The sequence below is a fragment of the Dasypus novemcinctus genome, chromosome X (genome assembly GCF_030445035.2).
Source record: "Dasypus novemcinctus isolate mDasNov1 chromosome X, mDasNov1.1.hap2, whole genome shotgun sequence".
Lineage (NCBI taxonomy): Eukaryota > Metazoa > Chordata > Mammalia > Cingulata > Dasypodidae > Dasypus > Dasypus novemcinctus.
This window is the reverse complement of record NC_080704.1, coordinates 169,014,803-169,042,247: the sequence shown is the minus strand read 5'-3', so window position 1 is coordinate 169,042,247 and position 27,445 is coordinate 169,014,803. Positions and strand designations below refer to the sequence as shown.

The following is a 27,445-nucleotide window of genomic DNA, read 5'->3' as shown; positions in this document are numbered from 1 at the left end:
AAACACTTTTGCACCTCAAAGGACTTGGTCAAAATGGTGAAAAGACAGCCAACCCGATGGGAAAAAATATTTGGCAATCACATAGCTGATAAGGGTTTAATATCCATGATATAAAAGAGATCATACAACTCAACAATAAAAAGGCAAAAAACTTGATTAAAAAATGGGAAAACACTTGAAAAAACAATTGTCAAAAGAAATCCAAATGGTAAAGAAACACATGAAAAATGTGCGACATCACTACCAATTAAGAAAATGAAAATCAAAACTACAATGCAATATTATTTCACACCTTTTAGATGGCCTCTATTAAAAAATCCAAAACATGTAAATGTTGGAGAGGATGTGAAGAGATAGGAATGCTTATTCACTGTTGATGGGAATGTAGAATGGTACAGCCACTCTGGAGGATTGTTTGGCAGTTCCTAAAAAAGTTAAATATAGTTCTGCCATGTGACCTGACAATGCTATTACTAGGTACAGATCCAGAAGAACTGAGAGCAGTGAAACGAGCAGACATCTACACACCAATGTTCATAGTGGCATTATTCATGATTGCCAAAAACTGGAAACAACCCAGGTGTCCGTCAACTGATGAATGGATAAACAAATTATGGTGTATATACAGGAATGGAATATTATGCAGTCATAAGAAGATTTAAAGTCGTGAAGCATATGACAACATGGATGAACCTGGAGGACATTATGTTGAGTGAAGCAAGCCAGACACAAAAGGACCGATACTGTATGATTGCACTATTATGAATTAGATATATTGTGTAAACTCGTCGAGTTAATAATTAGAATATAAGTCACCAGAAAATAGAATGATGTTAGAGAACAGAAAGTTGAGGTTTACTCAACATTTACAAACAAATGTTGTTTATAAATCTTTGGAAATAATAGAAATGGCAAAAGCATATCATGGTGTTTATAACTAGCAATGCTATTATATGGGTATGACAGTGGTTGAAAGGGAAAGTCTAAGGCCATGCATATTACTAAAAGAAAAGCCAAAAACTGAAACATGGGACAGTACATGCCAGTAAAACCTCTTGTAAAATGCAAATATTGGTGATATTACATTTATTAGACAGTTTTTACAGAATATATTACAGCAAAGGAAAAAGAATAGCAGCTGTGTATGGCAGAGGAAGTATAGAGGGATTGAGAGATAATGAGTTTTGTTTGTTTTTTGCTTATTATTATTTTTGGAATAATGAAAGTGCTCTAAGAATGATTGAAGTGTTGAATGCACAAATATGTGATTACGCTGAAGTAAAAAAAATAAATAAATAAAAAGGCTACCCCTTCATCCAAGCAGAGGACGAGAGGTGGCTCCAGCAGCAGGAACCCCTGGCCCTGGAGGAGGATGAACTGGTGGTTGAGCAGTGTTTGGAGGAGCAGCTGCTATCCAGTGAACTCAAGGACAAGGAGAACACACTGCTGTGGCATCTGCAGGGCCCATGGGTTGATATATATATGAAGACTATGGTGACTCAGAAGTGGAGAATGAAGCAAAAGATCATTTTCCATCTCAAAAGAAGCCAGTTTGGGTGGATGAAGAAGATGAAGATGAGGGGGTGGTTGATATGATGAACAGTAGCTTTTGGAAAGATAAGATGAAAATGCTAGTGAAAGAAAACTTTTAAAAGAAGACCTACAAAAAAGATTTAAAGAAGAATTTCAGCATGCCTTGTGAAGAGTACCTGCCTTAGCAGAGATGAGAAAATACAGAACGCCTTTAGATTATGAAAGTGAAGAGCATGAAGATGATTTGTTGCAAAGAAATGGAAATGTCTCATCCACATCAACTTCTCTTCCAGTTGGCATCTTGAGGATGCAGAACTACCAACATGCCAATGTTGAATGTCCTACTACTTCTCAGATAATATCCATGTGGTTCCACCCTTCTGCACAAATTGTGATGGTTGCTAGATTAGATAATGCTATATTACTGTTTCAGGTTGATGGAAAAATAAATCCTAAAATTTGGAGCATTAATTTGGAAAAGTTTCCAAATTTTAAGGCTCGTTTTAGTGCTAGTGGAGAAGAAATTTAAATGCAAGTACCCACAGCAAAGTCCTTTATGTCCATGTTATGTTGGCTGGAAAGTTCATTCCTGTGCATCAACTAAGAAGTATGAAAGAAAAGATAGTGAAGAGCTTCCAAATCTTCCCAGATGGTTCCTTCCTGCATATAAATCATATAAATGGCATTGCTGCTAATTTTCATTTGCTATTGGTGAAAACTGAGGAACTGATTGGTAGCAGAAAATTAATGGGTTGCAGCATCCATATTTTCTTCAGATAGTAAGAAGATACATGCCTCTTCAGGAGATGATGAAGTTTAACATTGTGATTTGAAATCCAAGAAGTGCCTTAACAGATTTGTAGATGAAGATAGTTTATATGGATTGAATAGTGCCACATCTAGGAATGTACAGTATGTGGCTTGTTGTTCTAATTGTAGAGTGGTAAACATATACTAGCAGGATTCTTGTTTTCAAGAAGCAAACCCAAATCCAATAAAAGCGATAATGAACTTGGTTACAGGTGTTATTTCTCTGACCTTCAATCCTACTTTAGAAATCGTGGCAATTGCTTCAGAAAAGAAAGAAAGAAGCAGTCAGATTGGTTTACCTTTCTTCCTGAATGGTATTTTCAAACTTTCCAGTACCTAAAAAGAAGAATATTTCTCTTGTTCATATCAGGGATTTATCTCCCAGAAGTGGATTTTTGCCTTAGGTAACAAGAAGGGCAAGGCTTCACCATTACTCAGACTTCTAGAGTATTTGAAATCCAGTTGAGCCAAAAGAGAACCCCATTCTGATACAACTATTCAGAAACTTTCCTGAATGTGTGATAATAGATGGAGGGTGATTTACTGAGCCAGGTGTGTTTATTTAACAGAAATGTCTTTATAAACTTATGGCCACTTTTGTTTGAAATAAAAGAATGTTCAGTCCAGCACTGTTTTTCATAGTAAGGTTGAAAACTAACAAAAGTTTAAATGAATTGTTTATATCCTTTAAATACAAGACCATGAAAAGCAAATTGGGCCCAACGGATAGTGTCTGCCTATCATATGGGAAGTCCAGGGTTCAAACTCATGACCTCCTGACCAGTGTGATAAGCTGGCCCACATGCAGTGCTGATGTGTGCAAGGAGTGCCGTGCCATGCAGGGGTGTCCCCCATGTAGGGGAGGCCCCATGCCCAAGGACTGTGCCCCATAAAGAGAGCCGCCCAGCATGAAAAAAGTGCAGCCTGCCCCGGAGTGGTGTTGCACACACGGAGAGCTGATGCAACAAGATGACACAACAAAAAGAGACACAGATTCTCAGTGCTGCTGACAAGAATCCAAGCAGACACAGAAGAACACACAGCAAATGGACACAGAGAGCAAGTAACTATGGGGGGGGGAGCGGGGAAGGGAAGAGAAATAAATACAAGGCCATTCAAAATAATGAAAATCCACATTTATTTCTAAGTAAAAAAGCACGTTACAATATTTATTGCATAACATGATCATCATTTACATTTTTTTAAATTATAGATAAAAAGAGAAAAAGAAATATTTATTTTGGTGTCAAAGTAACTTTAGCATTGGAGATTTGAAGAATATGTATAGCTCTTCTATCGTACGTCCCATGGAAACTCCAGTGTCCACCTGATATTTCTGTACATTTCTGACAATGTATGTTCTCATGGTTACTTCTTGTTCTGAGTTCCTGCTTCTTTTCACCTCTTTGTCTCTCAAGCCCTTTCTTTATCTGTTCAAGAAATACTGTTACAGGCATTGAGTTTATTGTGATTGAGGAAGGCCCTGCTTTCCTGGGGCTTGCATTCTTGCCCAAAGTATTGTAGATGTGTAGTTGAAGACTTGGGGGAATGCAAGGGAGAATGCAAGGGCAGGGGAATCTGACATCCTTCTATACTATCACAGGGAATTCCTCATGGTTTCTTCCCTCACAGGGGCCATCCTCCTGCCAGGCTGCTCTAATCTTATTTTTTCCTCTCTACCTGTCCTTTCTTTTTTTTTCAGGAGTATTTAGTTATGTATTTTATTTCATTTCTTCCTTCCAGTCACAAATCTGGGGGCTCATTTTTCTCATCACCAAGTGCTTAAGGAGCTATCTCTAATAATACTTCAAGTAATACTTTACTACTTTACTACATGTATTTGCATGTCCACAGAAAGATATAGATACAGACATCTAAAAGGGTATTATCTCTGACTTGTAGATCAGGGATGATTTTATTCCTTATTCCAATATTGATAATCTGCATTTTCTATTATTCCATAATAAACACATATTATTTAACTAATCTTTGAAAGCAAACAAAAGAAAACTTTACTAAAACCCTCAACCTCTCCACTTTATCTAAATGAAAATAGATCATAATTGGCCTCAACTTATATTTTCATGTTCCTAGCTTTCTTTTGGCATGCATTTTATTTATAAATTGAAGAAGTTCCCTTTTCTATGCTTTTTTAAAACTCATTTCAACACAATAAATATGGTTTTTTACACACACACAATTTGGGTATATTTGTATTAACATACAGGAAAGGTAGACTAAGATGGTTATGTGGTCTATTTTTGGGGAGTGGAATAAGGATTTACTCTAGATATTTCTGTATGGTTTTATGTTTTTGCAGCCAGTTTCGTGCATTACTATCTGTTTTTTAAAAACTAAAAGAAGCACACACACACAACATGCAGCTTGGAGCTTCTCAAGAGCCTTCTAAATTTATTTTCCTTTGGAAAACATCCTGCATAGATGATTCTGAGAAAAATCAGACTTAAATCTGTTACATGGTAGTCTTAGCTCATCTAATATGTAATTTTGTAATCTGAAAAATGAGGGGCTTGCACTATGTTGTGCAAGTCCAACATTTTTGTGACTGCATTGAACATTAATTTAAGTACACAGAATGAAGAATGAAGAACTGCTAAGGTCTGGATTCTGTGAGTAGGAAACAAGGGCTCATTTCACTGATAACTGCTAAAGTCTCACAACTGCTTTGACACTCCTTCACTATATGGAGCAACATTATCCTAACTCCATTTTGCCAAAAGTTCTCTATCTACTCTGTGATCTTTTTTCCTATGGTAAAAGTGATCTGAGGGGAGCGGATGTAGCTCAGGTGGTTGAGTACCTGCTTCCCATATACAAGGTCATGGGTTTGATCCCCGGTACTTCCTGAAAACAAAAAACCAACAAACAAAAAACCAACACTGGGGGTGAGGGGGGAGTGGGGATATAAGGGGTCCTCTTAACTTTTTTAAGGTAACATTTTGTATGATCTATATATCTTTAAATATATATATAAAAAATATATATATTTTTAAAATACAACACTCATTGGGGAACAGAGGTAACTCAGTGGTTGAGCACCTGCTTCCCATGTATGAGATCCTAGGTTCAGTCCCCGACACTTCCCAAAAAGTGATCTCATTTTTATGGAATGTGTAAGTAAGAGATAAGATGTCTAACCAGCTGTGTCAGGCTGCATCTATGATGCGGAGAGAAGGATACTGATACCAGACCTACAAAGCACTCAGTTTGGGGTTATTCCCCAGTAGTGACTGAGTTACAACCCAAAGATGGCTCAAAGGATGTTAGTAACCCTGAAAATTCACACCTTATCCTTCAGATCAATTGGAAAAATCACTATTTTGCATTCATCTTTGAAACAATATCTCTAGCAACATAAAAGAGTGAGTGCCTCTTTTTCAAGTGCCTGGATTTGGCACCCAGATATTTGCTCCCTCTTGTGTCCAAATTAAAATAATGTTTATATAGGGCAGTCACTATAATGAACATAACACAAAACGCCCTGCTCCACTTTTGTACAACGTAGAGAACTCTAAGCTGTAATGGAAATAAGTCTATAAAAATCTGGTTTCAATAATATTCTAGTCTCCTGATTTAATATTACAGGGTACCTCAAAAACTGTGGCATTTTCTGCCATTCTGGTGAACTGAAATTCAAAAGGCTTCTCCCTATCTGGGAAAATGAGGAGCAGACTCATAAGAGAGAGCATTATAGGTATTTACTGGGTACAGTTTCATAGCTATTGCTTCACTCTTAGTTCCTTAAGCCAGTTGTCCCCTATGTCTTTTCCATATGACGCGCACTGTGAAATCTTCAGGCCATTTTTCAAATTCCACTAAATTTGTCGTTCCAAGTAGGCTCAAAGTATCTAAATCATAATGCCCTCATTCTGTCATGTTTGTTTAAATTGCCTATTCGTATGCAGGCTTATTATATTATTTTCAAAAATCCAGATACCTCCCTTTTTGCTGCATCTAATCTAAACAATCCTTAACTATGTCAAGACAGGAATTAATTAGTTTTATATTTCTTATGTTAATTTCTCTCTCTTTCCCAGTTAGTTTTGTTGGAGATCTGTTTTATTAGCTTCATAACACTCCTAGCCTTCTGTGCTAGTGGGATTTTTCATTTTAAAAATGCAAGGATTTCATATAAGGCTGAGTAAATAGGAAATGATTGAATGACAGGGCTGATAAACAGAAACTCTACGTCAAGTCCCTCAGTGGGACTGGCTCTGCCCCATGTGCCATGGCAGCTCAGCAATGGATAGATCCATTATCAAGGCTGTCATCTGGACATGACCCAGTGGGTCAGAGCAGAATACAGGCAAATTGGCTATTTTTTCAGAAGCAGAATTTCAAGGGGCTGACCTACCAAATCAGGGACAATGACTAATACTTTCTACAGACAAAAACAAAGCAGAGGAATAACTATTCCTAAAGGTTAGATGCCATCCATTGAACTCCATTAAGCAATCAAATAGCAGATGACTCAGAGTCATGCTGTTCTTTGCTTTGGGAAAGCTTCCACTCCACCCACCCCACCCATCAATTCCCCAGCCCCTCAGCAACGAAGGTCTCTAACCTGGGAGTACATGTAATTATAAGGAGGATGCTAACTGAGAGAAGTCTAACTTGAGGCAAGTTTCTAGTAGTCTCAATTTTAATTATTCTCCTCCAGGGAATAAGAACACATTATACCAGAAGAGCCTGAGAAATGACACTGGGGTCATGCTTGTGTCCAGGGAGTGTAGGGGATGTTCTTTAAGATTCACAACTTCTTAAAGGGACTGTGGAGGACTCAAGAAACAGATGTGAAGGCCACAAGTAATGGAAGTGCTACAGTAGCTTATTTCAGAATCAAGACCAGATGATTGCAGGACACCATCTGAAACTAGGTTGCAAAATTGAGTGCTAGAGAAAAGTTCCATTAAGGCCCTATTCAAGACAATTCCGCTTACTGAGAAAATACCAAAAGTGTCAGGAAAAATGACCTGACATAATTGTTTTTTGTTGGGAGGCAGGAATACAAAACCCACTTAACGGTGTTACTTGAGATATAACATCCTTAAATGGTTGTCACTTGAGGGTTGATACCTTTTTTTTTTTTTTTGCTAAAGCAATAATTATTAGTTTAAGGTAAATAAAATTCCAACAGCACAGATCCTCTCTTAAAACATCTGACACACTTAAAAACTCCATACTTCTCATGATCTAAATTCCACAGAGTCATGTGGAAGTTCACCTTAGAAACATGCATAAAATCAGGTAGGCTTTTGGTATATTATGGGTTAATGTGGTGTTTTCATAGCATTAAAAGTGCCTCTTTCATACTTGCAAAATAATTTGTTTTAATAGCTAACATTTATTTTTCTTAAAAAGTTCTTTGAGAAACTATGGAAATGCAAGAAATATAAATAAAAATAACTAAAAAGCTCATAGCAGACGAGTCCAGGGAGTTTTAGCTTTTTGTAGTTATATCATCACCTTGCATCTGATGCCCTTTATTAATCCCCTCTTTCTTTTCTCTCTTTACTTTTATTTCTCACTCTCCTTTCAAAGTCAACGTTTCCCCCTTTTGTTCTTACTCACGCCTTCCTTAGCCATACTCATACCTCAGCCTGCCCTGGGCTGGCAGGGATCTTCATAAGCATTTGCTCAGCCCTGCTGATGACTCAGAGTGAAAGAGCAGATGAGTAGAACATGCAAGCCAGCTAAAAGATCCTTAGACTCTCTCACCCATGCAAATGGATACATCGGAATTGCTCTAAAACACACTAGGTTACAAGGAAGTATGAGAGACAGAGAATGCATAGATGGAATATTCTTCCTAATAAAAGCAAATTTCAGATGGTTATTTTGTTCTTAAGAAGATTAATTGCTGGTTTGGATCTTTAAGGCATTTACTTTGCTAAATAGTGAAAACAGTTCATGGTAATATAAATTCTACTCTATTACAGAAAAATGTCTGAAAAAGCAAATATTTCAGTGAGGGTTTTCCTTAGGTTCTTTGCTCCCTTGACCCTTACAGATCTTTGGATTTTCCGTGTTCTTAATTGCAATCCATACTTATTGCTCTGAATCAGTGCTGATATTGATATAAAAACAAATGTGAGTAGCATGAAGGCATTACCCGCCCATTTCAATAGTTGCTGACTTTGGTTACAGCCAAATAGATTTGGATATATGTCATTGAATCATTAAGTTATCAAATCACTAACTGCTCAGATGAAAGGCCTGCCACTGAGTATAGAAGGAAGTGATAATTTAATCTCACTCTGTCCTTCTCCCTCTCCCTCCACACCCACAGACACACACAAACAGGTGCTTCTGTTCTCTTAAGCTGGGCAATCTTATGCAAACTTTCCCCTTTCTTGCCCTCTCATTCCTGATTTGTAAAAAGAAGGGGTTAGACTAAATGAAATCTAAGACCCCTTCCTGCTCTAACATTCTTTGCTACATCCCTTCTAAAATTACTTATACTCTGGGAAAGAGTCTGATGAACGCTATAAAAAATCACTTCCTGGAAATGAGACAAGCCATTTTTGTAACAAATATGATTTCATGCACCTAGCTTTTAAAGAAGCAATTTACTTGCTAGGTTGCTAAATTGAAGATTATCATGGTAATACGGAAATTAACAGTTAACATTTATGACCATTTACAGAATTCACTACATATTGATAAGTTCTGAAGCATAGCCAAGAGAATTCCATTGAAAGGTTAGATTTCAATTGTACAGGTGAAAATCTGAAAGGTGAAGACCAAGTCAATTGAGGTATAGGTCTATAGCTGATCTATTTAAATTTAAACTTGTCATGTCAGTATAAAGTGAACACACCATAAAGCCCAGCTACAAGTGTTTTTGAAGAATGGCACGGCAATTATATTTCTGAGCACAAAAGATTTATATAAGTAGTTGATGATGCTATTTACCTCCTTAAAATAAAGCACATCTAAAAATAATGTCTATCTTTCTGAGCCTAAACCAATTGAAAAGCATGCTTATTTACTTGCTACACCAAGCATGACCCATAGTTTTATAAGCAGACCAAGATTAATGGTAGGAGTATCTGGAACCAAGATACTAAACTATTGATTTGGGAAGACACACCATGCTTCTGATTTTATTATCAAAATAGCTCTGAGCATAAGCAACATTAAACAGATAAAATTCAATGAAATGTGGGTTGTGCTAAGTTATCTCCTCCTCAAACCTCCATTCATCACAGAAATTGGAAAGCATAGAAAGCTCTAGACACTTGAAAAGAATCACCACAATTGTGGACAACTCTTACTTTATGGTCTTCAGAGACCATTACTGCCTAGGAAGGAAAATGCACCATGAACTAAGTCTGTCCAATGAGTCTGAAGTGACTCAATATGTGCCTAACTAGTGTATTTATGACTCTTGACTTTTTAAAAATGATAATGCCTATATGAGTATGATGGTTAGGTTCATGTGTCAACTTGACCATGTTACAGTGCCCAGTTGTTTGGTCTAGCAAGTGCTGGCTGTTAATGTGAGGACATTTTTTGGACTTTAATTATCAATACATTGATTGCATCTATAGCTCAAGACATCTATAATCAACTGATAAGACTACCCTCAACAAGGAGAAATGTCTTATCCTATCAGTTGAAGGTTTTAAAAGGAGAAGTGATCATTTCAGCAGTCAGAAGAGAGAATTTCCATCTCTCCTTCAGCAAACCAGTTTGTCCTGGAGAATTCATTGGAAAAAAACCTCATTAGAGTTCCCAGCTTGTAACCTGCCATATGGAATTTGGACTCGTACATCCCACAGTCATATGAGACAATTTTTATAAAATCTCAGAATAGTTAGATATCTTCTGTCAGTTCTATTTTTCTAGAGAACCCTGATACCATGAGCATTTTAAAAATTCATATTTGTTTTGTGGGAGTTGGACTTGGGGGGTAAATCTTATGTAATATCACTGGGCCTTGTTTTGAGTTAATGAGAAAGCCCTCTGTGATATTTATTGATCTTTATTCCCTCCCTCCTCCTTCCTTCCTCTCTTACATTTGTAGATACTAAATACAGAAAAGTAGCAAGAATGCCTAAAATATGACTTGGTAGCTTAAATCAAAAAAATGAATGAAAGATGATAGGGAAAAAAGTACAGAGACAAAGTGTTCTAGGTCTGAACTAAAATTGAAGACCATGATATTCTACACCTCTACTGGAAGATGGCCACAAAATTGTCTTCAAGGGCATAGAAGCCATTAGGAAGTGAGAATCTGTGTGCTTTAAAAGCCAGTGTTCATGAAGTAGAATCATCAGTCATACCACGGAAGTATAATGATTCTTGCAGAGATTTATGCCAGGAATTTTTCTGGCATCCACATAAACAGTAGTATTGCTGGTCTGTTGACTAAGTTCCCTAACACCATCTCTAGTTGTGACAGTGAGCTGGTATAGTATTAAGCCAAAGCATAATTTGGGCAAATATAATTATATCTGTTTGCCTAGGTCTCTGCTGACATGAATGAATCCAGGGATGTGTTTCAGAATATTGAAAGAGTGGATGGATCATATCTACTCCAAGCAGTTCTCCCATTTAAGGATTTGTTCTTTTCAACTGAGCTTCTGACCAAGATTGAGTGGCAGAAAGCTATGGTCCTCCCTAAGAAAGTTAGAGCTCTGCTGCTTTGAATTTCTTGTACAACCAGACATACATGCTTTCACAGACAGCAGAGATGGGAATGGGTAAACATTTTCTGAAACTCAAGGAGCCATGAGATAAAGGCTCAGTTTATGTGCATTATATAATGAATATGTAATAATAATAGCTAAGGTTAATTGAATATTCAATACTGGTGGACATTATTCAAACTACTTTTATATGTATGATCTCATTTAATTGTCACAACAACCATTATTATACCATTTTACACCCATTTTGACTGAGGATCAGAGAGATTAAGAAATTTTCCCAACACCATACACCTAGGAGGGGATGAGCCAGGATTTAAGACTAGTTGGTATCACTCCAGATTCCGCATTCTTAACTGTGATAATATATTGTCTGCTTGTGAGAGAACTTTCCTCATTACCCCAAAATGGTATCTCAAAAAGGAACAGAGGGGCACCAGGCAGCAGAGTGTCTCCTAAAGTCAACTTAGCTGTGACACTGACCTTGGAATACCCAGTGGCATCCCCCACACCTAAATAGTCTTTGTCCTGGCAGGCGGGGAAAAGAGCTATGCAGCTGGAATCAGGGGACCTTGATCCAAGTTCCTCTGGTGCAACCTTGGGCAAATTTATAATTCCTTTGATTCAATCTTGCCAACTGTGCAGGGAGGATTTTGAACTAGAATCTGAGGGTCTTAACCAGGGAATGATATTAATATTGTCTAGGAAGCTTTTCAAAGCACATATGCACAGGCCTTGCCCAAATGTGCTGAGCACCCTCTGGGGCCTGGAGTCTATGAAGGATAGAGTTAGGTTTTCCAAAACAAGCTTCTCCTTTCCAAAGACCCTTATGGTTTTATGCATAAGGAAACAATTGTACTTATGTAGGGGTTTTCGCTGTGCTAAAAGCTAGAGGTGCATGTCTGAATGCAGCTTCATCTATAAAAACTGAAAAACCACCACACTTTCAAGGTAAAGAACACTTGAAAAGGGGCCAGAGGGGGAAGCTGATGAGCAGCAGTACCTAGGGCAGGCTGTTGGAGTGAGCAAAGCCCCAGCATAGACTGCCAGAATGAGCATAGCAGTAGGGAGTGTGCAAGCAGCTCCAGCCATGTTAGGGATCTCAATACAACAAGGAGGAATAGGAACAAGAAAACAGACTCTGCAATCAGGTGCACTGGCTGAAATCCCAGGCTTGCCGTTTATCAGCTCAAGCTCATCAGCTTGGGCAAATTTATATGACTTCCCTGAGCTTCAGTTTCTGCAATTTGAATATGGGGATAAACGGTACTAAACTCATGGGATTTTATTCGGATTTTCTTTTGTTGTTAACAAATCACTTATTGTGTTTTCTCTACACTTATTGTGTCCTTTCTACTTGACGGATGCTTTTCTAAATGCTCTGCCCATGCACAATCTCTGAAAGTGGTGGGTGCTCTGAGATTACTTGTTCCCCTCTCCCTTCTTTCTGCTTAGCCTGGACACAGCTCCAAATGGACCAGAAGCTACTAAATTGCTTCTTTACAAGCTAACTCCATTAAATCTTCTCCATTATGAAAATAGCTTCACTAGTTCCAGAAAGTGCTTTTTACAAGATTCATTAAACTCCCTTTCCCTGTGTACATGTCATTTTACGAGGGTGGCAGAATTATAGCTATTAGTGCCATGGGTTTTCATAGACTCATAGAATAACAATGTTAGAGCTATAAAAGTTCTTAGGCATTGTCCAGTCCTCATTGTATACATGGGGAAACTGAGGCTTGGAGTAGCTAAATGATTTAACCATGAGAGCCCATCAAGCTTGCAAGTGAATCAGAACAAAAATCCATCTTCTCTGACTCCTAAGTCACTGCTCTTGCCACTTGGTCACTCATTAATACCAGCTAACAAATTTACAAGCCTGTACCACTGGCGATTCACTCACTCACTCATTCATTCATTCAAGAGCATTTTATAGAGCACTTACTGTGTGCTTATGTCTTCTCTTAGAATGAGAAGAAATAAGCAGGAGGTTGTACTTGGCTTCAGAAAACCCATCATTACTATTATTGTGGTAGGGTGGGGAAAGATACGGAAACCCTGTAAATCAGTGGTTCTTGACTTTGGCTACACAATAGAATTAATTTGGGTTCTCTTAAAAATGCCAATACCTGGGGCCCACCCTAGATAAGTAAAATAAGAATCCCTGCAGTAGGACCTGGAGGTTGACACCGAACAAAACACAGGTTCTTCTGCCTGGTGTACTTCATTACCCAATTCTTGAGGCACCCGGGTTTCAAAGAGAGAAAGAGTTTATTTGCTAGCATCACAAAGGTGGTCAGTGACCTAATGGCCCAAAATCTGCCTTCCAGGACTGCAGTCATCCTGATAGTTTTAGAGTATCCAGGTTTAACAATTTATGCTAATGAATAATTGGGGTGGGGATGGCTGAGTCTCCTTCATTAATAAACATTTAGGAGCAGGTCCGGATGGTGGTGGGTACAAAATGGGGGTAAGTCACAAGGTTATTATGACCACAAGACAATCATTATCTAGAGATCAAGGAATCTGGGGATAGGGGGCTACAGAACAGGGGTAAGTTACAAGGTTTTTCTTATGAGTTTCAAATAGGGGAGGTTGGAGTGTTTACCATTTCAATAGAAATGTTCATCTACAAGGGTAAGATCAATCTTGAATAATCATCATAATAGCAGGTCTTAGTTGGAAATGACTATATACACAGGGTGAGGTCGGTCTAACCAGTTTCAGTAATTTTGGATGTTAACCTTTGGCTATTTTATAAAATACTGGAAGTAAAAAGGCTTATATAAATGATTCAGTAATCATAATTATTTGTTAATTCTTAACCCTCAGTGCATCTGTGGTGGCCCAGGTGATTTTAATATGCCCCTGAAGTTGGTAACCACTGCTCTCAATGCATGTTCTCCTAACAGTAGGTTGAAGATTGTATAGAAAAGATAGTTCTCATGCAAAACACTAAGGCTTAGCAGGAAATTGCATTGCGGGATAGAGAAAGCCTGTCTGGAGAGACAATAGTTCTAGTAACTCCGAAAATATATCAAGCTGAAAATCATAGTTTAAAATGTTCTCCTGAGCATTTCAAGCCACATTGCATGATACCGGATAACTTACTCCTTAGACTGAGAGTTTTTATTATCATTATTTTTAAATTTATGAGTCAACCTGTTCGGTGCCAAACTCTATCCTAGGTTCTTTCCCACTCATTGGTGCATCTCATCCTTACATGGCTGTGATGCAGGTGTTGGTATTATACCCATTTTCCAATTGAGAAAACTGAGAATCAAGGAGGTGGACTTACTCAAATCCAGGGAAGTGATGGAACCAATATTTGAGCACATGTCCTCTGACTCCAAGTCCCTTTTCCACCATATTGTTGCAAAGAATAAGCCATTTTATAAAGTGAACAGGATACGTTATGGGGTCATGTGAGATTTGAGTGCTTTGGTCATGAAGATGATCAATAACGTGGTAGACTTGTCTTTGCCCATCCTGCTTCTGTTCTCTCTCATCATCCCTGCCTGCTGGCAGTATGTCTTCCTGTCATCCCAACCAAAGATGCAGTCATGAACGATGGAGAAAAGAAAAACACCCTCTCTTCCTGGAAGAATGAGCATGTCATCTCTTATGCCTTTGAAATCACTTCCCATAATGAGTTTTGCCAGAGAACAGGCACAAAGAATTGTGCCTTATTCCTAGCACATGTTCTCAGCATGCCTTTTAATGACTCCTGTGGAACCAGTTCCATGCATGCTGTGTTTCTGTCTATACCGAACATTAGCGCGCACAAACATTTCTCTATAATGGTGTGAAATTAGCAAGACAATATTGACTACATTGCTGGTCTCTTGTTGAAAACTAAAATATGTATTTACTTTCTTCTGAAGTAACCAGAAATTTGAGACTGCACTGTGCCTGTCTGTTTTGGATGCATTTAAAATGGAAAGGAAAGCATACCAGTTGACAGACTACATAGATTTGAGCCCTGGCCTATAAGTATTTTCATCTAACTTCTCAGAGGGGTTAGAAAGAGTGATGGAAGTATTTTTACTTCATCTGTTAGCAGCCCATTCCCACGTCCAACGTGCTCATGACAAATCTCTGCAAGGAAAAGCCAGTGTAGGGTGTCAGAAGAAATAAAAAAGCAAACCAAATTTAATCTTGGGATTGTTATGAGTACTGTGAGGGAAAAGTAAATGTCACAATGCTGCCTGCAAGATGCTACCACTTGCATGCCAGCTTCCCTTTCCAGTGTGACTTATCAAGCAAAGTTCAGTAGCCACTGAATGAGAAGCTTTTTAGAATAAAAACATGATCACACATAGCAACTCCACAGACATTCATACCCAAACAAAGACAGACTGAATCTTGCGCTATTCATAGTTAAGGCTGCATGGTTGACACTGGGAAGCAGTGGCAGAGGTGAAGTCTGTCATGTCAACAAAAGCCATTCGTGCTCAAGCAGGGAACGTGGGGAGAGAGAATTAGAACTCCTTTAGAGAGATGGGAGACTGAAGGAGAGACTCATCTTAAAGGAGACTCATTAGAACAAACAGCCACTATCCAATTGTCAGATAGTCAAATGGATCTTCCAAAGCCCTCACTTAAAGCAGAAGCAGGTAAGAGGCCTCTGGTGTTTCATAACAATGTCAAATTTCCTCTCACTTTCCTAGTGACTGTTCAGGCCTGGTTTTGATATTCTGTCCACAGATTTCATACATCATCCAACATGTGGGCTTTCATAAATAATGTCACATGGACACAATGCTTTTAAAAAGTGCTCAGTAAGACTATAGCAGGTACTAGGCAGATTACCAAAAGCCTTCCCAGAAAACTAAGAAACATGGTGCATGTTTGCAGAATCTCATAGCTGTGATCTGCTACTGCCTTGAAGGACTACATCACTGCAGTGCCACCTTCCCTCACTCAAGGTAAATATCTCAACTGCTGCATGGCTCTCAGTGAGATTCTGCTCTCAGGCGCTGGGGAAAGGACAACTCTCCGTGTCTCTTCTAAGGTGAATCTCTCCTTCAGTCCCTCATCTCTCTAAAGGAGTTGAAAATGGGAACAGAAAAGGCTTAGTGCTAGCCAAAGCCCACTGGATCTTGCAAATTGTTGGGAACTGGCACTGGGAAGAGCACATGGTGCTTACTGACACTCCTGCTCCCAGCAGCACAGCTGCTTAGACGCTTGGCATTGCCAAAACAGTTCTTGAGCATAAAAGGCTGCCAGACCAGGGCCGGAATGCCATGGTAAGGGAGGAGAGAAATGGACCAAGGAAGGGAATTTCTCCTTCCTTTTCTCAGAACCCAAAACTAAAACTAAAACAAAGGACACTATGGGCCACTACAAATACCAGGCAGCACAAGAGGAAAACACCCACAGTCATGCAGGGGTACACATACATGCACACTCACTTGCCCGGTGATTGTGACCATGGTATGAATTAATACGTGCAAACCCTTGGAAAAACGGATGGGCACAAAATAAGGGCTATTCAATTGTTTGCTATTATTATTACTTGCATTAAGCTGGGCCTATGTCCAGTCCATAGTGAACCAATAAAAGGAATACAAAACACCTAGTTGCTCAAGATATTTGCTTGTCAGTCAACACTCAACAAGAATTGATCTTAAAATGAAGGCAGGAAGAGAAGTGAAGGAAAGCAAGGGAACAAATGGGATTATGCTAACTAACCATAGAAAACAAAGAGGAGTTCTATCTAAAAGCATCCTAACAGAAATCAGGAGAAAAGCAATTATCACTTGACCAGATAAGATTGCCACAGAGACTTCAAAACTCTGTCCAGAACCCCTTCCCTTCTTGAATATTGGTAGTTTTGTGAACAGCCATGTGACTACAGGGTGAACAGTTCCCAGGCTTATACGAACAAATTATTTTCCTATCTACTTTTCTCCTGCTAGAGATGAGAAAACCCTCACATGAGCAGGCTCTCTGTGTTCAACACACTTAGACTGAGCTTGGCCCATTCAACATCTGGATTCAGGAGAGACTGTCTAGAGCTATGATTTGTGAATGGTCATACACCAGGGTACTTCTCACCCATAAGCCTAATTCATCTCCCTATTCAATCTTCTCTTCAAGCTATCATGCTTGAGACTATTTGGAATCCTGGAACATGAGAGCCAGAAGAGGCCTTTGAGATCAACTAGTCCAAACTCCTCACTTTACACTCACAACTGATAGCTCAATTCCAATTTGTCACCAACATTGCTTCTAGCATGATCAGGGCTGCTAACCCTGGGAAATGGGAAATATTTCTCTTCCTCACATTCTCAGCAAGGCCAAGGTCACAGCCACTCTTCCCCCAACCAGCTTCACACACAAGTTGTCACTGTTTCCTTTCTGCTGCAGTGTGAGGCTGCTTATAAAGCAACAATGCTTTGTGCTGAGGGGAGAACAAAACCCCAGCCTCCCTGCAATAGAGAGATTTATAAGAGCTCAAGGAAGGTCAAAAGGGTAAATTACCCAGTGATTTGTATGTAATCAGCATCTTTCTAGCCTACTACAGAATGAGGCTGATTGTATGGAAAGCAAAGGTGAAGAAGAAGCATAAATAACCAAAGAAAATGTAGCATGAATAGGTTCTGGCCCTCATCTTTTTTTTGGTCCTTACACAAGTGTTTTACTAAATCCATTTTATAAGAGCCTTTCTGAAGCATCAACTTAGAGACTCTTCCCTGATTTATTTAAATGTATGAATAAGAAATGACTTGTTATTGTGTAGGACTTTCTTTTTAAGAGTCAAGAAATAATTGCCAATAAATGGGAAGAAATGGTCCAGAATTGAGAACCCTACTATGATGGTTAGGCTAATGTGTGAACTTGACCAGGTAATTGTGCCCAGTTGTTTGGTCAAGCAAACACTGGGCTAACTGTAATACAAGGACGTTTATGGACGTTAGTCACCAATGATTTTATTGCATAAATGACTGATTACATCTCCATCAATGAGTGATGCTTTATCCAATTAGTTGAATGCCTTAAAGGGGGAAGTGTTTCCAGCATTGAGTGAGAATTTCCCAGCTCATCTTTGGACAGACAGCATTTCTCAAAACTCATCAAGAACTTACACTGGACTTTCATCGGAGCCCTGGTTTGCAGCCTGCCTGCAGAACCTGGACTTGTACATCCCCACGGTCACGTGAGAGACTTTTTTAAAAATTTATTTTTGGGAAACGGACTTTGGCCCAGTGGTTAGGGCGTCCGTCTACCATATGGGAGGTCCGCGGTTCAAGCCCCGGGCCTCCTTGACCCGTGTGGAGCTGGCCATGCGCAGTGCTGATGCGCACAAGGAGTGCCGTGCCACGCAAGGGTGTCCCCCGCGTGGTGGAGCCCCACGCACAAGGAGTGCGCCCGTGAGGAAAGCCGCCCAGCGTGAAAAGAAAGAGCAGCCTGCCCAGGAATGGCGCCGCCCACACTTCCCGTGCCGCTGATGACAACGGAAGCGGACAAAGAAACAAGACGCAGCAAATAGACACCAAGAACAGACAACCAGGGGAGGGGGGGAAATTAAATAAATAAATAAATCTTTAAAAATATATATATATATTTTTTTTTAATTTATTTTTAAAGGATACATAGATCACACAAAACATTACATAAAAAAATGTAAGAGATTCCCATATACCCCACTCCCCACACTCCCCACTTTTCCCATATCAACAACTTCTTTCATTAGTGTGGTGCATTCATTGCACTTGGTGAATACATTTTGGAGCACTGGTACACAGTGTGGATTATAGTTTCCATGAACTTGTAGTTGTCCTGAATGATATTGCAGGGACAGATGCAGGACATTATATATCCTGCCATAACCCACTGAATGGACTGGGAGAGAGTATAAACGTGAGAGACTCATAAAATCACACAATATTGATAGATAACACCTGTTGATTATGTTTCCCTAGAGAATTCCAACTAATACATCAATTATTGAGAAGTCATTTCCATTTGGAAGAACCAGAGAAGGTTTCTCAGAGGAGGCGTAACTTTAATATTTCTCTCCTCTCTTCCCATCTCATTCTTTATTATTTCCTTTCACAGATGACTGAGAGTAATTTTATTAGGTAAAACTGCGATAAGAATATCTTCACTGCTCTCTGTCTTTCAAACTTTCATTCTCTACCTCACACATCCATGAATATTTTTACTGCAGGCTCTCAGGACGGCAAGCTACTTGAGGGCAGAAACCTCCTCTGCTTCATTTACCACTATGTGCCCAGCACCAGGCAGAGTGCCTGGTGCACAGTAGGTGTCCCAATAAATATCAGCTGAGCAAATGAGTGCTTACAGCACCAGTTCTCTGGGGAGCTATGTGGTTGTGATTTCAAGCAAAATGAGAAGATTATATTATTAGGCAGGGTTCTACTACATCCTCAGAGCTGACTTCCAAATTATATTGACCTTCCATCTAAAAATAATCTCAGTTTTACAATAAATTCACATTACAAGGTTTCTAATAGAGATTATATGCATTTACCAGAGATTATATACAATTATTGCATAGACAACATACTAAAGAATGGATACCAGCTAATGTTCATGATATGGAGAAACAGTACATTCATAAGTTAGGGCATTTGTTGATGTTTCTGTTGGAAGTATATCCATTTACTTGAAGCAAGACCTCCTGCATTTACCTACAAATGCCTTCAGTGAAAATATCTGTTCTTCTCAGATGTACTTTGGAATTCCTCACAAAGCAGGACCTAGCTCAGTAAATGCTTTTTATGCTGAGATTTTAATAATTATGCAAAGCTCTAATTAAATACATGTACGCATCCTTTATGATAGAAATATATGTGATTCTAGAGGAATTTGACCCCTCGCTTTTCACACCTTGCAAGGACAACTACTAAGAGGTCCTGTATAATTCCTAACTTTCCTTCCTCATTAACCTTTCCATGCCCTGAGATCCAGCCTCTCCAACTTCACTTCTTTCAAATTGTTCTTCCCACCTGGTTTCTCCCCCACCCAAATTCATAATCCAGGGCACCAAAGTGGGTTTTCAAGACACAGATTGATTGTACTACTAACCTGTTCAAACCTACATTGCCTTCAGTCTCCTTGGCATGACATTTGAGGTCCTTCAGGATTTGACTACAGCCTACTTTATCAGCCTCATGCCGGTCCCTCTCCTTTTGTGCCCTACCATACAGTTGCATCAGATATCTCACCATGATCCAAACACGCTATGCACTTGCACAGGTCTGTGTCCTTGAATCTGCTGCTGTTCCCTTTCCACCTTTCTGCATTCAGTATAGTTGCATTCACCCCTCTAGGTCCAGCCCTCCTGTAACTTTTGCTAGGTCTTCCGACCCAGAGTGAGTTAGTGGCTACCTCCTCTCTATTCTCAGCACACTCTGTGTATCCTTCTATCATGGCATTTACAACTCTGTATTAGCATTCATTTTATGCATGACTTTCTGTACCACTTCACTGTGAACTCCTTGAGGATTAGAGCCAGAGTTTTGCATAGTGTTTAATAAATGTTTCTTACATGAATGAATGAATGAGTTAATGAGTTCATTATTTTCCCCTGCTATGGACATTAGTCAGCATTCAAAACAGTCTTTTCCATTTGGTAATCTTTATTTCCATATAGTATAATGAGGTCTCTTAAGTTTACCAGTGGTCTGGGAAAAGGAATTGTAATAAATGGGAAAGTATTTTTAAGTAGGCCTGTGTGGGCATTCACTTAAACCTTTCAAAGACAGAAGTTACACTCCGGAAAACATGAATGAGAATGTTGAAAAACGGTTTGTTGCATAATAGCTGGATGGAAAAGTTCTTTTCTTTCTCCCTGGAAACAATAGGGGGATAACCCATATTTCATCCCCCTCCCCCACCTGCTCTTGCCAGCATTTACCATATGAAAAAATCCATCAAGGTCTTTTATCCAGACAATATTTTCAGATTAATTGTGTTTCATTTTCATAATTTTATGAAAATCAGGTGAGATTTGCATATATGTCATGGTAGTATGCTTTGAAAAATAAATTGGTAGCTGTGGGCAAAAATGATTTCTTCGATTTACAAAGCTGTGGCAATTTCTTCACCCAAAATTTAATTCTCAGGCTTTCTTCGGTATATTTTGCACAACATACTTCAGTATATTCAGTATATTTTGCACAATTTTTTACTAATCCATAGAACCATGCATTTTTACATTAGAAGCGGTCTTGGATCATTTTTGTCCAATGTAGACGAAAGATGCAAGAAGACTTGAATGTCATTACTACTTATAGGGAAAAAATGCCATTGGCAATATAAGAGATACTACTTTTAATAAAAACCCATTCAAAGTCTGAAATAAAGAAAAGACTTTCTCACACACAGAGAGAAGCATTTAATATTCCCGCTCTAAAAATATATGTAAGAACTCTTTGTGTAATTAAGAATTAAGCAAGAGACAATGTTTTTATTTACCAAATAAACTTCTTTTTTTCATTATTAGAGGAGTGGGTTTGGAGAACAAGCATGCATAAATTACAGGATTCTCATACATCACCTTATTATTGACACCTTGCATTGGTGTGTCCAAATCAACTTTTAAAGTTTATTTTCATAATCATTACTTGATCTGATTTTTTACAGTAATCATGAATGGAAGTCAATAACATTCAGGTTATTAGGAAAAAAAAACAATAATAATAGGAGTTTTTTAAGTCACAAGCTAGTTCTTTACTATGATTCAGCAACTTTCAGCAGTTGCAAAGCAAAGCTTGCTTTATCTGTAACCATCTCACCAGTCCCAGCGCTCCATGGTGGAGGTGTCTGCTGCTGGAGTCACCCTTCCATGCTTGAGAAAGCCAGGCAGCCAGCCCAGTGGCAAATCACGCCTCCCCTGGTCCTCTGCACTAGCTGGCACTATTGGGATCTTGTCAGGGCTAAGGAATCAATGGGCAATGTGTTGAGTGCTTTTGTTTTTCAAAAATGAATGTAAGCCCTAAACCTAAGCTTTGAGCCCAACATTCAGTGTGAGCTTCCTGTGCCACCAATGCCTGCATAGCCCTTCAATAACTGATGTGTTTTCAGTTCAGTAAGACCAAATACATCAATCAAAGACAATGTTGTCCCTAAGACTGACTCATGTGTATTCTAAGTTAGATCCGTGGTTTGTGGGTCAGATGTAAACCAAAGACCAACACGTAGTCCAGCTTCTCAGGGTGCCAAATGATCGGGCTTCAAAGTTAGCTGTGCGGTTTGCCTGTGAGCTCCTCCTATGTGACTGATAAATGCAGGATAGAAATCTCTGTGGCATCCGGGGGAATTTTTGCTTGTACACTGCTGTCATGATGTGACCTTTCTCATTTACTATTTAAAGAGTTTTGCTATGAATAACTGAAAGCTTCTCCAGGTTCCATTTAATGGAAATCCTCAAAGCCTTTTGAAACAATTTCATTTTTAATGATGCAATAGAATATAATCAAAATATCCCAATCCTGTGAATCAGGATTTCATCATTTCCACTTCTGTGCTAACTGATTGTGTCAACTTTTCCAAGTTCTTTTTTTCTCAAAATGCTTCTTTAGTTATGTTCTTAAATGGAGATAATTCTGTCCCCTGCATTTTCCTTTCTTCTTAAGGATGTTCTGATGAATGAAATCTGAGACTGCTGGAAGTTATTATTGTGGCCATAGCTTAGTTGACAGAGGTAAATGGAGAGTTTTAAGATGTACACGTTTTCTTTCATACAATGCTTAGCTAAACCAGAAAGCCCCCTTTTTTACCTGCCCTACAAAAACAATTTGCTCTTTCTTCTCAAGTTGCAAAATCATCCAACTACTCTCACAAGCTATATACTGGTGTGATAATAGGCTGAGTGCAGAACAGAAACACTGCATTCCCCCCATTATGACTGCTTTAGAACTGGATGTTTTTATTTTTCTTAAACACACCTGTACACTTTCTGAATGATGGGCTAAAACTTGTATAGAATATAAATAAAAAAAATTTTAGAGAAGAAATAACCCAACTTTCATTTAGTGTGGGACTTCATAGGAGATGACAATGTAATGAGAAACATAGGCAGAAAAATCGAGCGGTTGCAGGATGTTCATAAAGCCGTGGTCCATATGGAGACAGATCTGCCTTGGGCAAGAAGCATTTGTGGCAAATTAACCAAGTCACTGGTGTCACAGATACAGGACAGGCTACAAAATTTGTGAAGTCCAGTGAAAAATGAAAGTGCAGGCCCCTTTGTTCAAAGGTTATTAAGAATTTCACATCGGGGACCGTAGAACATTAAACCGAGTGTGGGACACTTCTGAGAGTGGGCCCTGTGTAACTACACAGATTGTATGGCCACCCATAAAGCCAGCCTGCATAGGCTGAAGACCCAAATGGCCTACATAAATCTTAGATAAGGCTGAAATTCTGTCCACTTGGCCTTAGCTTTCTCTTCTCACAACCAACCCCCTCCTTCAAACAACCTACTATGATAATGTCAGTCTAGTTTGTAGTGATCCTTTTTTTTCTGACCCCCACTTCCCCTAACCCTTTCAAAGATATGGGGTATAAATGCCATGAGTGTGTGTGCTATGCCTCTTTTCGAGTATATGTTTCATCTCCCCAACATACAGGTGTTCCCTGAGGTAGAGACACTGGCTAGCGATTTTTCTACATCCCCCAGTGCCTCACCCCCATGCTGGGTGCACACTGTCTTCAGGAAACACTTGTGGATTTGTTTTAGCTGTGCTTCACTTCTACTTAAGTGTTCAGCACACAGTGAGCATGCCATAAATTGTATTTTTAGAGACAGTCTGTTGCCACATAAGGACTACCAGAAATTACTCATACTCTTTGGGTAAATAGAATTATACAATTAAAATTTTTAATAGCTGAAATAAGGATGAGTGAAAGAAGATCCTAAGATGTGTTTCGTTAAAGCCCAAAGGAACATTAGAACTTCTAGTCCAAATGTTTTCACTGGGATGTCACAAAATAGGTGTGAGGTTTGTTGGAGATAGCTTGTAATTAATATTAGTTACTGTGTCAAGTCTGAAAATGACTTACTATTTTTTTATGAATTAAAGTTGATTCCAGGTTTCCTCCCATAATAAGCTCCATTTTATTCAATTGCTTTCTTGAGGGGGAAGGCTAAGTCTAACCGCTTTCATTTTCAGATGAGGAAACAGTTTCAGAGAAGCAAAGGGCCTTGTCCAATGTCACACAGAATGTTAGCAGAAGCACAGAGGCTGAATTTCCTTGTTCTTTGTTAAATGCCCTCCCCGCATTGTCCTCAGAAGTATTCACTGTGATTTAGAAGAAAACTAAACAGAACCCAGTAAAATTCAAAGTCTCACTTATATGGAGAAAACATTTGACTCCTGGTCAGAGATTACGGCTTGGGAAGGCTTTCTCTTGGAGACGCAAAGCAAGAGAAGGATGTAAAACTCCCCATTTCCTGACTCTCTGTAATCAATCATTCAATGAAATATATATTTACCCCTCTCTTACTAACACTTTACCTTATCTTTGTACAAATATCTATCCTTGGAAATTTGATATTGTTCCAGAGAGAAACTCAGAAAGCCCCATTGAAAAAGAGCAAACTGCTTCTACGCAGGCAGAGCCTCTCTTCCATTTAAAGTCTAAATGAGAGCAGAATTGGCTTATTTTTAAATTTCACATCATTTGAGCTGTTTGCCTAGTAGACAACTTTCTGATGAATTTGTCTAACACAATATCTGAAAATACAGGTAAAAACAAGCTCTCCCCAATTACCCAGATTTTTGTTTTACATATATTTATTTCTTTAGAGGTCAGCTTAGTAAATAAAATAGTTTGCTCCAAAATTGCAAGTTAAGGATTTGAGATATGATCATACCATAAGTCTTTAGTATCATGATAGCCGCCTTTTTATTTTTTAAGATGATGGTTTGGAAAAGTACAACATACATTTATTTTTAAAAAATAATCTATAGCACTACAGAAAAAAACATACTAATTGTGGTTGGATTTCCTTACATTCACTAATACTTTTAATAAACCCCTCAGAAAACTTAGGAGCTTTCTGAATGGATGATTTTTTTCTCTTTTCCTCATGTTACTGAATATTACAAGGTTAAGGGCTTTATTTTATTTTTTGCCTATTTCCAGTTAAAATCTATTTGGCAAGACAGAGACACACTGGTCCAGCAACAAAACTATGGATTTTATGATCTGGATGAAGCCAAACACTTGTCAACTAAGAGCTTTGCTCATTGGAATGAATCCTTGAATTTCTGAAGCTCAGCTGAGTTGTCCAAGGGTCTGTCAGTTTCCTTGATGATAAGAAACTTAGCAGAGTTAGCTAAAAGTGTGGAGACATGAATAACTAAATGGAGAAAATGCTATTTGCCCTGAAATGTGATAACGTTGTCTACCTGGCCAGATTCAGTTTAGTTTGCCTAATTATCACATCTACCCAATCTCATCTACCTCATCTACCCAAAAGACAGGTCCCACAAAAGAAAAATGAAAAAAACTATTACTTTCCCACACCAAAGTAAAGCAGGAGAATGTTTTGATTTACAAAGTAAGAAAATGATTGAAAAGTTATATTTTTTAAGTAAAGTTTAGGAAGAGCCATTTAGCCCAGACAAAGGGTGCATTTGAAACCTGTAGAAATAAATTAGGGCTATGTCTAAATTAGACAAGTGAAAGAAAGGTTAAGAGTTTCTCAGACTTGAATCACCTGGATAATTTGTCTCAATTCCCTACTTTCTTTTGCATGTAGCAGACACAAAGTAGCCTGGAATCACAGACTTCCAAATTTGGATGTGTCCTTTGAGTTCATCCAGTACAACACTGTTCCCAGTTGGGGAAACTGATGTCCAATGAAAGCTTTGACTTGTCCTCACAGTTTTATAACTGCACTGAGATCAGAACCCCAGGTTCTAGGACTCTTTTCATTATGAAACACTACCTATAAGTTCTTCTTTTGTGTAAATCAGACTTTATGAAATAAACTTGTTCGGAAAGAAATATTATTTAATATGTTCTTGAACCTAAAGCAATTCCCTCCCAACTGGAAGAATTAAAAACAAACCAATCAAATGCACAGAGCCATAGGAAGAACCAAATGATAAACCCTGGAAGAATCCATTAATCAAGCTTGTCAAGGAGCGCATTTTCTCTTATCTCAGAATTTCCAAATTTCTAAAGCAAACAGCAAGGCAATCTCACAGCAAAACAGTAAAGCTACTTTTAACTATGGAATGAGATCACTGGGTTCAGTGGACAGACCCAAGTGTCACTTAAAACCAGGCCTGCCTGCGTGTAATAAATTTTGTACCGTGGCTCTCGTTAACATAACTTCTCTGCCATCCTCCATGAGGGTGTGTCTTTGTGTGTGTGCCTTATGAATTCTGAAAATGTTCCAACTAAGTGTTTGCTTAAGACTTCCTAGAAAAAGCCAGGTGAAATTCACCGTAATTACATTCTGAATTAAAATCCTTCAATTTTTGACCTTCTGGCTGCCAGAGTTTCATATGTTCATTCATCAAACAAATATTTATCAAAGAGGCATTATGTTCCACTTTGTCAGGTGTTAATGATATGAAGATAAAGGGAACTGAAGGGTGAGACAACCAGAGATTACCCAGAGTAAAGTTCATTCACATATCCTGTTTGCCCAACAGCCATGTTGTGAGCCCGAAGGTACTTTAGACTTGATGTCACTAACATTCCACTTAATTCAAATATTTCAAAAAAACCAGGTCATTGCATCTGACAGATAACCAACACTCAAATGTTGATTTTTAGGGTCAATGTTGAAAACAGCAAACAAAGTATCATTTTAAAATCAAATTAGTAAAAAAATGACCTGTACCTAATTACAAAGCAGTTGCCCAGGACAATATGATCAGGTGCATTTTCAGCTCCCAACCAGGAAAAACAAAATTCATTTTGAAGTTATTTTTCCAGTATCAACAGATACAATACAGAATTGTAGATGTTTTGTATTATATGTGAATGGAATGGGGCAATGTAGATTCTTTTTATTCCCTATCAATTCCAACTGATCTGTTAAAAGAGTCAAATGTTCTGGCATACCCAGCACCCACTTTCAAATTTCACGAAAACACCTACAAATGAAGCTATTCTAATAGTTTCAGCTACACTAGGATAAACAAGACTAGACAAGAATATACAGAATATTTTTTGTATGGCCAATTAATAATCTCAGAAGAGGATAATCTGTTTTCAACTTTCAAAATCTACCACAGGAATCTCAAATCCATCTTGATGTTATACTTTCGTGAATGGAGCCAACCTGGGAGATATAGTCTTATCTCCAACCAAATGCAAGTAACACTGTTAACTAAAGAAGTCACTTATAATCGCAGCAACACATGCATCTTCACACCCTCATTATTTAAGGCTTTTACTTTAGTCTTTAGAAATATAGTGATAGCATC

General features: G+C 38.5%; 1 pseudogene; it reads left to right on the top strand.

Moving 5' to 3' along the window:
• The window catches only part of LOC101442783 (U3 small nucleolar RNA-associated protein 18 homolog pseudogene), a 129,011-nt pseudogene extending 126,264 nt beyond the window's left edge, over positions 1-2,747 (top strand).
• Positions 2,748-27,445: the final 24,698 nt, after the last annotated feature.